Below are 12,548 nucleotides of genomic sequence, written 5' to 3'. Positions count from 1 at the left end.
GCACAAAATGAGCCACTTTCTGAAAGATTTTAGTAGCTCAGCTTTATTAGCAGTTGCTCTGGCCTTGGAAGCAGCTGTATTGTCTTTATGCTATATTGGAATTCTTGTCTGACCCTCAGACATGTTGTCTCAACCTGTCTTCTCATCCAGATTTCATCCAACAATGTAAAATTACAGATATGTTGAACAGAATGTAAACCCATCCCAAACGAGCTATAATATTCCCTGGGCTGACAGCCTCCAGCTGAGGAGGTACCACTGGAGCAGAAAAGTTATGGGAAGAGAGAAAGAAAGAAAAACTGAGGGGAAAAAAGTAAAAAGTCTTTTTAAATTGTTTTTGAGAATAAATCCCTTTGTTTTCTTAGGACTAGAATTGCCTTGCCCACATAAAGAATCGAAAGAAGAAAGCATCATTTACTTCCTATATTCGTGCCCCCTCTTATTGATGAGAAATTGAGCCTAATGTGGATAATCAGAGTATATAAAAAATTGCATATATATGCATATAGGCATTTTCATCTTTTTAATACGACTTTCTGGAATCTCTTTGCAGGAACTCATTGCACATTTGTCCTTTCTATACAGTAGGAATACAAAACCTTCATTGCAGTCTGATACCCAATACCTTGCTGAAAACCGGAATTTTTAAATACATTTTTAACAAGTAAAACAGAAATTTTAAAATATTTCCAAGTATTTTGAAGCAAATAAGTAAAAAAAAAATATAGGATGAAAATAGGATAAAAAATCAGATAACAATATAAGTTGTGTTTAATACAGATATTGGAATGACCTTACTGTCTCTTTTTGTCTTACACTGAACATTTTGTACATTTGCCTAGATGAGATTTTCCTGCAATATTTGGACCTTTTTCAACAACTTATACTTAGCCTTTGTACACTTATCACAAGACAATGAAATTACTCTGATATCAGTGTCATATCCAGAACATACACAATACTTGAGCTTAAAGCCAAAGAGTGTCGCATGGACCCTCCAAAAAATTGTTTAAAACTAAGTCACCCCACCACTAGATTGAGAGGTAGAATAAAAGTCATATGTCAGTGTTTCAGTAGGAAGGATTGTCAATCTAATAACACAATGAAAGATAAAATCATGTGAGTAAAAGATTAGTCATTTTCTGTGTCATGAGCTGGAGAAAAACTGAGATGTGAGCAGTCTGGTGAAGTAGAAACATTATGGAAGTAGTAGTGTTTGTGGGTTGTTGAGTTTTTGATTTTTTTTTCCTTTTCTTCTGTTTTTCCATGAGGTAATGAATACCTGCCAGTTTTTCTGAACAGTATTCTGAATTTCCAGAACAAAAATATAAATAAATAAGCAAAAGGTAACATTTCACCAAGAAAATCTGGTCTTTATATGAAAACATGTGTCTCTCTGTGTCAGGTCCTGAGCTGTGTCACAAAGGGAAACTGCAGAAATAATGCAAGGGAGAGCTTACAGTTGAACTGCTAATTTACTTCATTGAACCACTCAAATTTTCAACAGGATTTCATTGTCATATGGTGAACAAGTAATCAACATTGCTCTGGGCATAATTTTAATAATTTTTCATTTGTTCTGTGTTGTAGATAAAGGCAGGGAACTGCCTCACTTTTAATAGTACACTTGCAGCAGTGGCATGAGTTATTGGCTTTGCTTATTTATTTAGAACATTAAGTGCCAGAAAACATCCCAGTATAATAAGTGTATATCAATTCCATCACCAATGAGGGAGGTAACTTAATCAGTGAGAGCAGAAAGATTATTACAGAAATTGTGGTTTACAAATAGGGTAATGTATATATTAAAAACATTCATTCTTCCACAACAAAAAAAAAGAGCAGTACAAACAAATCTCATTTTAATAAACATGAATTGTTAAGAACAAGATACCTCTCTTCAAAAGTTTTTTCTGTCTACATTTTTAGTCAGATTATTGACTGGCTTGTCTGAGTTTTGATTCAGAAACAGGATTTACTTAATTATGTGGAATAACTAATATAGCTGGCTTTTGTGAGTAATGTATGACAGCAGCGACTTTCTAAATGGATATTAGCTTGTTTTTACTACAAAGACATAAAGTTGTTGTGAATGTCAATTTTATTGACAAAACAAAAGGAGAGCTGGCCTGAAATTTTCTCATGAAAAGCATATTTATTACATCTGACTTAAGATTTTTTTTTTGGCATCATAAATGAAACTTTTACAAACGGAAAGTTGGAGAGAATTTCTTGTCAAGACAAGAGAAAGGTCAGTGAGTCTTTTAAAAGATAGCAAGAGAGGGGATAAGGGAAAAATCTGCTTCTCTGTATGCTAAGTAAATAAGCATAGGAAGAGAGAACTGAACTTTAGTATTCCTTGTATGATGTATCTTTTGTCTGCACTGTGGAGTAAAAATGTTTGTCTTAATTAATACGTACTTAATGAAATATACCAAATCTTACTGATTAAATTGTCTGAGTGGGACTCTTTCCAATGGGAGAGATAAAAATAATCTTTTTTTTTTCTCTCTGCAGACAAGTCAAATACCCAGCACTTGCTTATTGCTTGTGAGATGCTTAAGGTATGAGAACACATGTAGTTTAGGTCCTGCTGTGAGGGTGAAGGATTTGACTTCTGCTGTTTCATCAGGACTCTGAGAGTAAAAACAGAATCAGCTACATGACATTTCATTCTTCCCTCCTGCTCCACCATTTTCCCCTAAATATTTGTTAACAGGTCTTGATTTCATCCCCAGGAAAAGTGAAGAAAATAAACTTAAAAAAAAAATAAAATAGGATAGTCCAAGGGTGATAAAGTGTCTTCCACTGATGTATATGAGTGTTTGCTGAGCTATGTAAAATGGGTGAAATTTTTTCCTTTGCAACCTGCATGGACTTGCCTTATCATTCTTAAGCCCACAGGTATTGCAGGATGACTATGTCAATTTTTAATAGGATACATCTGGCTTTGAGGTTGAAAGGATAGAAGGAGGTCCATTTTACTTCTCAGTCTGTGTGGACAACAATGTGAATGTAAATTCATCTGCTTCCTATCACAGCTTCATGAGCAACAAAATTAGTGATTGCAATCAGCTCAAGGAAGGGCAGTGAACCAACTGTGCACACTAACACAATTAGAAAAAACATTGACACAAATGTCGTTTTACTCAATCAGGAAAATGTATTCAATTAAACAGTTAATTTAATGCAATCAGTGTCATGCATATCTGTTTAGGCAATCTCGAAAGCTACTAATTTACTTTTGCTCCAGGGCACTTGTTTATGAGGCATTAAGAATACGTAGGTATAAGAAGAGTTGTAAATGTTCTGTATAATAGAGGCACCAGACTTCATACAAAAACCCCATATACTTCTACAGAACTCATAAGTGCTGACTGTATCTGAGATTTTTGATTTTTCCAGTGCCACAGAAACAGCATGGAGTTTCTTTGCATTTTGACATGCACTCCAGAAGTCTTTTTAGCCCTAGGAACTCATGACTTATATAAAATCTTTTCAGACCCTTAGAAACAGAACTATTTCTTCTCATGGAAGCATATGTCATGTTCTCTGTGTTTACTTAAACATTTCTTTCCATATATATTGTTCTGCTATTCCTCCTTTTTCTTCCCTTGATTTTTAAAATATTTTTAGTGCACCGGATAGTAGGGGTAGAAATAAAGGCTCATAACTGAGGAGCTCGAAGGGGGTTTGTGGTGGAACATATTCATAGACAGGAAAAGGGGTGAGTACTAAAGTGACCAAAATTGCTGATGATATTAAGTTATTGAAGAGTCTAAGGACAAGTGCTGACTGTGAAAGATTGTCAAGACACCTTATAGTACTGAGTGGCTGGGCAACAAATGGCAGATTAAAATTCAGTGTTTAAATGTGATACACATGGGGATGACCAGTCCTAATTTTACATATGAATGCTATGAAAACCTTTAAGATGCCTGTTACTACTCAGAAGCAAGATCTTGATGTTATGGAATAAAACCCTGTGAAAATGTCAGCTCAATGCACAGGAGCAGACAAAAAAGAGAAAATCAAATATTGTGACTTTCTGAGATTTCATAAAAAGAAATACAGAGAACATTATTTATAAACTGTAGAATTCTTAGTTTGTCCATATCTTGTATATAAAAGTGTAGGAATTCTCCATCTCTTGCACACTTCACCTGTAAAAGAAAATAAGTGAACAGAAAAATGTTCAGTAAAAGCTGGTAAAGATATATGAACAAAGATAAAGAACATCTTCTGTATGAGGAAGTATGGGATAGGCAAAGGCTGTAAGAGAGAGATTTAGGTATTACAGAGCATACAAAATCTTTTGAGGCATTAGGAAATGGGCATTAATTGTTCCCATTCCCTTCAACGCAGGCAGTGAGACTCAAAACAAGCCAGTCAGGGCTGATGCAAAACTCACAAGATGTGATTTTTCCAGATAGCATAGAATAAGTCTGTGCACCTCATTAAAATAGTAGAATGTGGTTGCGTAAATTGATGAAAACCGCAGGTAAGACTGGACAAATATGTATAATCTGCAAAGACTTGCTGCATCAGAAAGACCACCCTTGGTCTGTGAGAACTTCATAAAATGGAAATAGTTGGAGGTAAGGAACACTTTTACCAGTAACACCAGGAGTTTTGCCTACTCTTGTTCATCCTGTGGCAACTCTTTGTAGGTTTTACTGTGGATACATATGGCACTGGACAGACCCTTTGTCTGACTAAGTGCAATTCTCAAGCTTTTCTTAAGTGCATTTAAGTATTGTGTTTCACAGTTGGTACCAACCTTGAATTTTGAGTTCAGCCTGGCAGATAGGTTTTTTTAGATATTTATTGGCTGCAAACCTGCTCTCAGACTCCAAAACTGTAATGGTGATGTGTCTGGTGGCTACATTGAATGTTTACATGTAGAGTATTTTCCATGGTGTTTTGATTTCCTGGGGAAGGAAATTATGGGCATACAGCTTAAGAGGTCATTGAAATAGGATATCAGGATATACCCCATCATACACCTGCTCCACAATCAGTGGATGGCTTTGGTCTCTGGTTTCTTTTTCAACTGATGTCTAGAAAGCTTCAGAACCACCAAAACTCGGCTCTGTTCTTTCCTTGAATTGGTTCCAGTGAAATCATATTGATGTCTTCCATCCACTGAACAGACATTTTCTATCAATGTCAGACTGCACTAGTCATTAAAGACTGAATTTCTATGCCACAAGACATTCATTTTGACAGAATGTGGGGAGAAATGTGGTTTAAGTTATAGAAGCATGAGTTATTGAGAGGAAGTTCTATTACACCGATGGCATTTCACATTTGGCTTAGAAAAGACATGAGTAGCTACAGCAAAAATGAGGAATTAGTGCAACCTGTTTCGCCTAGGATATTTGCCTGCCTTTATTTTTTATGTTTTGCATTTTTACTCCAGTGTTTTTAAATCTTCTCAGAGATCATTTGTTTGGCACAGCTGTGACGTGCTTCTGCTCAATGTTCTGTTCATAAAACTGCCTTTGCACAGGGCTGGTGATATAAAGCTTGGGAGTTTACATCTTGCCATCAGTTTTATGTCTCAGACTATACAGAGTATCTAATAAATGGCATCTATACATTTTAAGGTATGTAAAGGTTCTGTTACTGTTATGAAATGAGTTAAGTTTGATGCCATTTTGTTGGCTCAGATTCAGAGGTTAAATAATAGGTTGTCATGCAAACCTTTTGAGAGGCTCTTACTCCTTGCTGTAGGCAGAGATCCCAAGAGATTAATCTCTAATCTATCTTTTGTTTGGGAAACTTTTACTCTATAAAAGGAGGAATATGGAGAAGTTTTGCTTACACAGCAATCACTTCTGGGCTAGTATAATAGTCTAAACACTGGTATGTTTTTACTTCTGGTGCAGGTACCTGATGAGTCCCTACATGCAGCTGTTAGCAGTCAATTTTCTGCACATTTATTCACACTTTTCACATTTCCCTGAAATCCTTGGTTGTTACACAGTCTTATCCTTAGTTTATGCAATATATCACAGCTTGACAGCATTTTTTTTTTCTTTTCTACAATTAACTGGGCCAAAGTCATAGCAATACTGACACTTAGTTCACAGGCATCAAGGCTGTGTGTTGTCCTCATCAGAGTGTGGGGCATTTCACTTCTGATGAGCAGCTAAAATAATAATCATTCTTTGTCAGAGCTGAAACCTAAAAAGAGATTAAATAAAATACATTATATATGGCAAAAATACACTAAACCTAGATGTATTCTCATCATATTAGCTGCTGAGTGTAGATATTTCCTCTGTGACTAGACTTTAGGGTAATGCTTTTTCTTCATTAAGGATCATATCTCTTCAAGAAATTACTATAAATCAGTGATTTCAGAATAAGGTAGAAATATTTGCTTACTAGAATCCTTAGTTACTGAAGCCCTGGAGATAAAAGCCCTGTAGACATGGTGCTTGGTGGTGTGGTTTTGTGGTGGACTTGCCAGTGCTGGGTTAATGGTTGGACTCAAAGAACTTAAGGGTCTTTTCCAATCTGATTCTATGAATGATTCTATGATTCGAAAACAGGGACAGGAATATATTGGCTAAATATCCACATTTCATTTCCTGCTATCCAAATCAGAGATTAAACAATATAACCCTAATTAAAAAAAAAAATAAAATTACAAGGTGGTTTCATTAAGTTTTTACATTTTTTGTTTGCCTTTGGTGTCAGGGAAAACATGTATGCATTCAATAAAATTGTGGCAGAATTTTCATATTTTCTATATATACATAAAAGTCCAAAGCTATGAAGTCTGTATGAATATATTCTTTTGACTCTGTATCCTGCAATTATTAAGAAACATGAATTAATTATCTTTCATTATCAGCCGAGTTAATACCTAGGCATATCATCATACCTGCGAGAAATGAAAAATGAACTTGAGTAAATTCTCACGCTGATGATCGATGAGCCTATGATTGCAGAGTCCAGGCTAGATCATAATTTGACTTCATGGTTGTTTTTTTTTTAACGTCTGGACATTTTAATCCTGTACTAATTATAAAACTTTTTGGGAAGCTTTTTCCCCACTGTCTGTCATCAGGAGAACATTAAATGCATGACATCCTTGTAGCTTGTGGAATTTTCTCGTGGTTATAAATAGCTCGGTTTTGATCCTGAAGGTGAGATGGGAACTAGCAGTATAAGAATTTAATTCTGTTTCCCTGCCATTTTACTAAAAATGCTGTTGTGATAAAAGTTTGCATTAAATGGTGTTGCAATTAAGCCAAAGATGTTTACGGTGTTTACTCTGTGTGTGTTTTGCAGTTTGGGAGCTCAAGATTACTTTTTGTGCAATAGTACACATCAATATACCTGACTAACTTACACCTAAAGTAATGTGTCAAATAAGAATAAGAAATGCTGCTATTTCAGTTTCCTGAGGCATTACGAGTGTTTCCTTAATTATTGTACATGTCAGTGAAATAGATGGATCATTATAGCTACAAATTCTTGGCTGATTCTTTATTTCTAAAATTCAGATTGAACAGGGATATTATATTCTGTCAAATTATGTTATATTTTCTCTTGCTCTTCAAATATTTCTGTAGTTTATTCTTTTTAGCTTAAAAAGATGTATTTTATTAAAATGTTTATATTTTAGATTATTAGTACACTTATTGATTTGAAGGCTATTTCTAAAATTATTTTTTAACCAATTATTGTATTGATGCTAATAAGGAAATAGTAATGATACAGGTAAAACTGTACATCGATTTACCTAAAATGTAATTTATGTAAACTCAAAACTTCCAAGATCATTTTCTATCCAATTAAAAGAAGAAATATTTAATACATAGAATTCAGCTTTTATTTTTATTTTTATTTGATTTTTATTATGTTTTTAAGATGAAGAGAAGGATAATTGAACTCTAGAAAAAGCGGATTTAATAATTTGTTCCACATCTCTGATCTATCATTGAAGAAAATTTTCTAATTAGCATTTTGACCTTTATGAAGATAATTTAGTGAATCTTTTATTAGCAATAGACCAGGAAGGAATCATGGATTAAAACACTAACTTTTTCTGATGATGCAAAACCTATTTTAAAAAGTTTTGGAAGCTCCCATATTTACTTTGGTGCTTGAGTCACAGAAACCAATTTTAGGTCAAGCTAGCATTTGCTGACAGAATGCAAGTTAACAGACCACGAGCAAAATTTCAGTTTGACTTTTAAAGAGGGTATTTCAAATCTGGTTTCCTCTATCAGCTGCACTGGAATTTTTTCTTGTAATAATTTTTTTTTCAATTTTTTTTTTAATTAAAATCAAGATCATTAAGAATAAATGGGATCTGGTAAGTGGTCCGTAAAAAATAATTGTTGTGATGTCAAATTCCCAGAAACTTCAACCTCACTTTTCCAATGAAACACTCTGACATTTGCTTGGAATTACTTTTCTACAAGAATTTTGAAGCACAGTAAATAACAGGCTACTTTGAGGCACTACTGTAGGTAATAATTCTCATTATATTTACTGCTGGAGCTTGGTTGTTCATTGCTGTGCCAAGGGAATGTTAACAAAAGTGGGGCTTCTTCAGCTGGCAATATTTGGTGCCTTTAAGCACATGCTCTATTCATGCTTATTCAGTGAAGTGCATACTCAAATCATGCCAAATATACAGGGGTATCTGTTTGTTCAGATTGTGGGGTTATGATTGTTCAGAAAACAGTATAGATTTATTTTGTTTCTATAGTCTTACAAGGCTCTTTGTGCAAACGTTGCCACTTCTGAGCTCTAGGGAGTCCTGGGAACCTCAGACCAGTCTGGCTCCCACACGTAAGACGGCACAGTCTGTCATGAGAATGAAGAAAACTGAGTGCATGGAAATGCAGCCTGCTGAGGAAGTGGAATATGACTTCTGTAAAGTGAAGTATTGGCTCAGCCTGACAAGGCCAGGGCAGGGCAGGAGCAGTGGAATCTCCAAGCAGGCAAGTTGCAGGGGTTTGTGAAAGTCATGATGCAGCATCCAAACTGGATGTGGATTTCCTTTTTGACAGCCACAGCACAAAAGCTTGGAAACACTTGGAGAAACTAGCGAGATTGATTGGAGACAGATAGTGTGCAAAACAGAAATAAAGTTGTGAGACTTCCTGCCACAGGGAATTGTTGGGGGAGAGGTAGTTAGCAGGTTCAAGGGATTAGATGTATTCCTGGGTGGCAGGTCCAGAAATGAATAACAGGATTAGGCAGAAATAGACCAGGAACACTCCCACAATTATGGCTGCCCAGGAAGTATGGCAGAAGATGATTGTTTTACATGCTCCGCATACTTCCAAATAGCATCTCCTAATGCCAGCAGAAGAGATTAAATATATAGCCCATGGTTCTGAGATATTAAGACATCTTACATTCATGTTTTGCAAGTCGCACTGCCCTGCATTTTCTTATTTGATGTTCAAGTAGTTTGGAGTTTGACCTATTACTTCCTGAGCAACTCTGCTTTGCTGAAGGCCATTTTGTACTGCTTTACAGATAGCACTCATTACTTTAAGAAGCTTCACTGATTTTGGCCTTTAAAATTTCCTTCAGTCTTATAGACTATGACAAAACAGAGTCCCTGGAAATTTCTTTTCTTCACTTAAAATACAAAAAAACCTACTGAGTTAAAAGAAAAGAACTATAAGTGTCAAGACATTTCCAGTGTACCGTCCTTGACTTTGTGTGCTTCTAGCTCTATAGTCCTCAGGCAAGTGCAGTTCTCTTTTTGCAGTGATGAAACATGATCTGCAGTGCACATAAGCTAAAAGTTTGGGTTCCTGATGTACAGAAAAGAAATCTGCATATTGACAAATCACCCTATGTTTTACACTGGAGCTGGGTAATTTTAAGGCATGGATAAAGACATTACTCAGAAGGCCTGTGGGCAGTGGGAAGTGTGACTTACATGGTGGGAAAGCTATGAGGGAAGGGTAAAAACAGACATTTGTACGTAGGTGGCACACAATTTCTATGAAACCTGAAACTGCCCACAGCACTTTTTAATGAACACAGTCATATTTCCCACATAAAGACTTGCAACCAGACATGCTTGTCAGCAGGTAACCCAGTGCACACACTCTGATACATCCTGAAACATGATAATGCTTGTTCATTTGCTTGCTTATTTATTTTACAATTGCACCTCAGGGAAGGCTAATACCTCTCTTGGTACCCAAAGTGCAGTATGCTGTGGGAACTGATAAACTGTCACAGCACCTCATTACTGACTTGGTCATGACATGGATGTGCAGCAATTCATTATGGAAGGTCACATGGTAGTATCCTAATAGAATGGAATATTATTTTTTCCTGACAATTTGACTTGCAGCTAAACATGACATGTTTATAATTTTATGGTAATTATTTATTATCATGATTTTTATTATTATTACTATTAATATTATTAATAATAATGAAAAAGGTACCCCAGAAATGATAAAATGTGATAGAGCATTAGATTTCTGGAAAAACAAAAGCAAGCATCTCATTAAACATGGTTTTCCTTTCTTCATTATATGTTCCTGTGTGCATAAAAAAGCCTTGTGTTTGTGGAGATAGCTGAGTTTAGACAGTGATATTAAATTACCTGGTTAATATTGAGAAAGCTCTGGTATTCAGTAAACTTTTTTGACAGATTTCTACTCCCATCTTTTTTACCCATTCCTGCATTTTTTAATGGAGATTAGGGGTTTTAGGCTTTTAAATACAGAGTTCAGAAAGTCTTTGCCTATTTCTTTCTCATTCCCACACTTTCTCTTCACTATTCCCTTCCACCACATTACTCATATGAATAGGATGACCAAACACAGGCATGACATCTTTATTAACCCAAATAATGGAAAACGTGTTACAGAAAAGTTCCACAGTTTGAATAAACAGTGACTAAACTCTGCTTTAACTCAGCAAATCATTAAGGAAAAATTAGGGATCTTAGAGCATTTTCCTCATCAATTTTTGTTGTTGTTTGGATTTGTTTAGACTTCCATGAGACCCTTACAGCAAGAAAGCGCAAGCAATGAAAGAAGAATCTCATCTTAAACCCTGTGTTAGCAAAAACTTGTTCTTGCTGTAGAAATGTTGCATAGAAATAATGATGCATTTTCTTCATACCTCTTAGCCTGCTTCAAGCAGTAACAGTTCGCACACATGTATTTTTCATATATATTTTAAGATGTGTCATAAAAAATATTTTTAAGTGAATGAATGAATGAATGAATGAATGGAGATTGTTTTTGCAATATCTCCTTGCACTTCTTGTTTTGCAATGGTTTGTGACTGGTTTTCTTTGCACCTGAAAAAATAGACTGAAAGGAAACATGAGGAAAAGCTCTGCATTATTGTCTCCATGCAGAAGGAAAGGCAAAACCTGCAAATATCATATGTTGTAATGAACATCATTAATCCATTTTAGTGAAGCCTGGGGGAGATGGAGCAAATTTTGGTAAACAAACTCCAGATGGAGATAACAGAAAACGTGTAGAAAAATGGCACTCAGAGGGAGTACCTCCAAAATATAATTAAGTGGGCAGAATGATTCAAACAAGATGAATGAGGCAATATTTTAATTGCAGTTTTGAGAGACTGTTTTGATGTCTGGGGTTTTTGAGGATAAGAGGTTGTATATATTTCTCAAAATAAAATTTAACTGATATTTTAACACTAGCATTTAGTTTTGAGGTCTGTTGACACTTAAGTGTCACTTAAAGTGTTACTTTATGGCAGTACTTCTACATCTTCCACGTTTGTTTGTATTGATTAAGTAATGCTGATTTGCATGCAAACACAGGCTCTCCCCAGTTACAATAGCAGAATTAGACTGTGAACTATTGCCTTGCATTGGAATATTTTGACCCTGCCTGCCAAGTGTGATGAAGATCACTGAAATAAGATTTATTAATAGCCTGCTATGGGCTGGGACACTTTCCACCAGACCAGGTTGCTCAGAGCCCCATCCAGCCTTGAACATGGCACATGAAAAATTTACAGCTGAGCTTGAAAAAAACTAAATAGACAAATTCATAGATGTACAGCCCATTGAAGTTTATTAAACAGAAAGATATCACATTTGGATCAGGAAGGGTCTAAGCCTCAGGGTGGGTGAAGTCACATCTTACTGTAGCAAACACTTTTGCTTGCAGTCTTTTGAAGTATGTCTTGTAGACTGGATTAGACTTTTGACCCCGTGTCGATTCTAAAAATAGAAAAAAATTACTCCGAAATGAAGTTCAGCTGACAAAGCTAGAAGGGACTTACTAAGGGTGTAGACCTGAGGGATTTGGAAGAGGCAGAATATTTTTTGTGGTGGTGCTTGAATTCAATTCCAGTTGGGTTTTTCACTGCTCCAGTTTGGTTTTATAAGTTGTGTTTTATAATTGTTTTGGAAAATTGTAATTATTACTATTGTTTAAGATGGCCTCTCCTTCTCTCCTTCCCTCAGACTTTCCCGCCAAAACCTTGGTTGTCCTGGTTACCCTATCCCATAATAGTTGTTTACCAGTTTTCGGTTATATGTCAATCTTTAAGTTATA

At 35.6% G+C, this 12,548-nt stretch overlaps 1 long non-coding RNA gene across 2 annotated transcripts in view; it reads right to left on the bottom strand.

The window, feature by feature from the left end:
- Nucleotides 1-3,897: 3,897 nt before the first annotated feature.
- LOC310924100 overlaps nt 3,898-12,548 on the bottom strand; it is a 45,495-nt gene continuing 36,844 nt past the window's right edge. Inside the window, exon 5 of one of the 2 annotated variants that reach the window (XR_014592744.1) lies at nt 3,898-4,163. This is a non-coding gene — a long non-coding RNA (uncharacterized lncRNA). Of the gene's footprint in view, nt 4,164-12,154; nt 12,212-12,548 lie in introns of those variants that run through there. The other variant, XR_014592745.1, reaches the window with a different exon arrangement.

The sequence above is a fragment of the Zosterops lateralis genome, assembly GCF_965231275.1.
Source record: "Zosterops lateralis genome assembly, chromosome: 2".
Lineage (NCBI taxonomy): Eukaryota > Metazoa > Chordata > Aves > Passeriformes > Zosteropidae > Zosterops > Zosterops lateralis.
The sequence above is the reverse complement of the archived record's forward strand: the minus strand, read 5'-3'. Positions and strand labels throughout refer to the sequence as shown.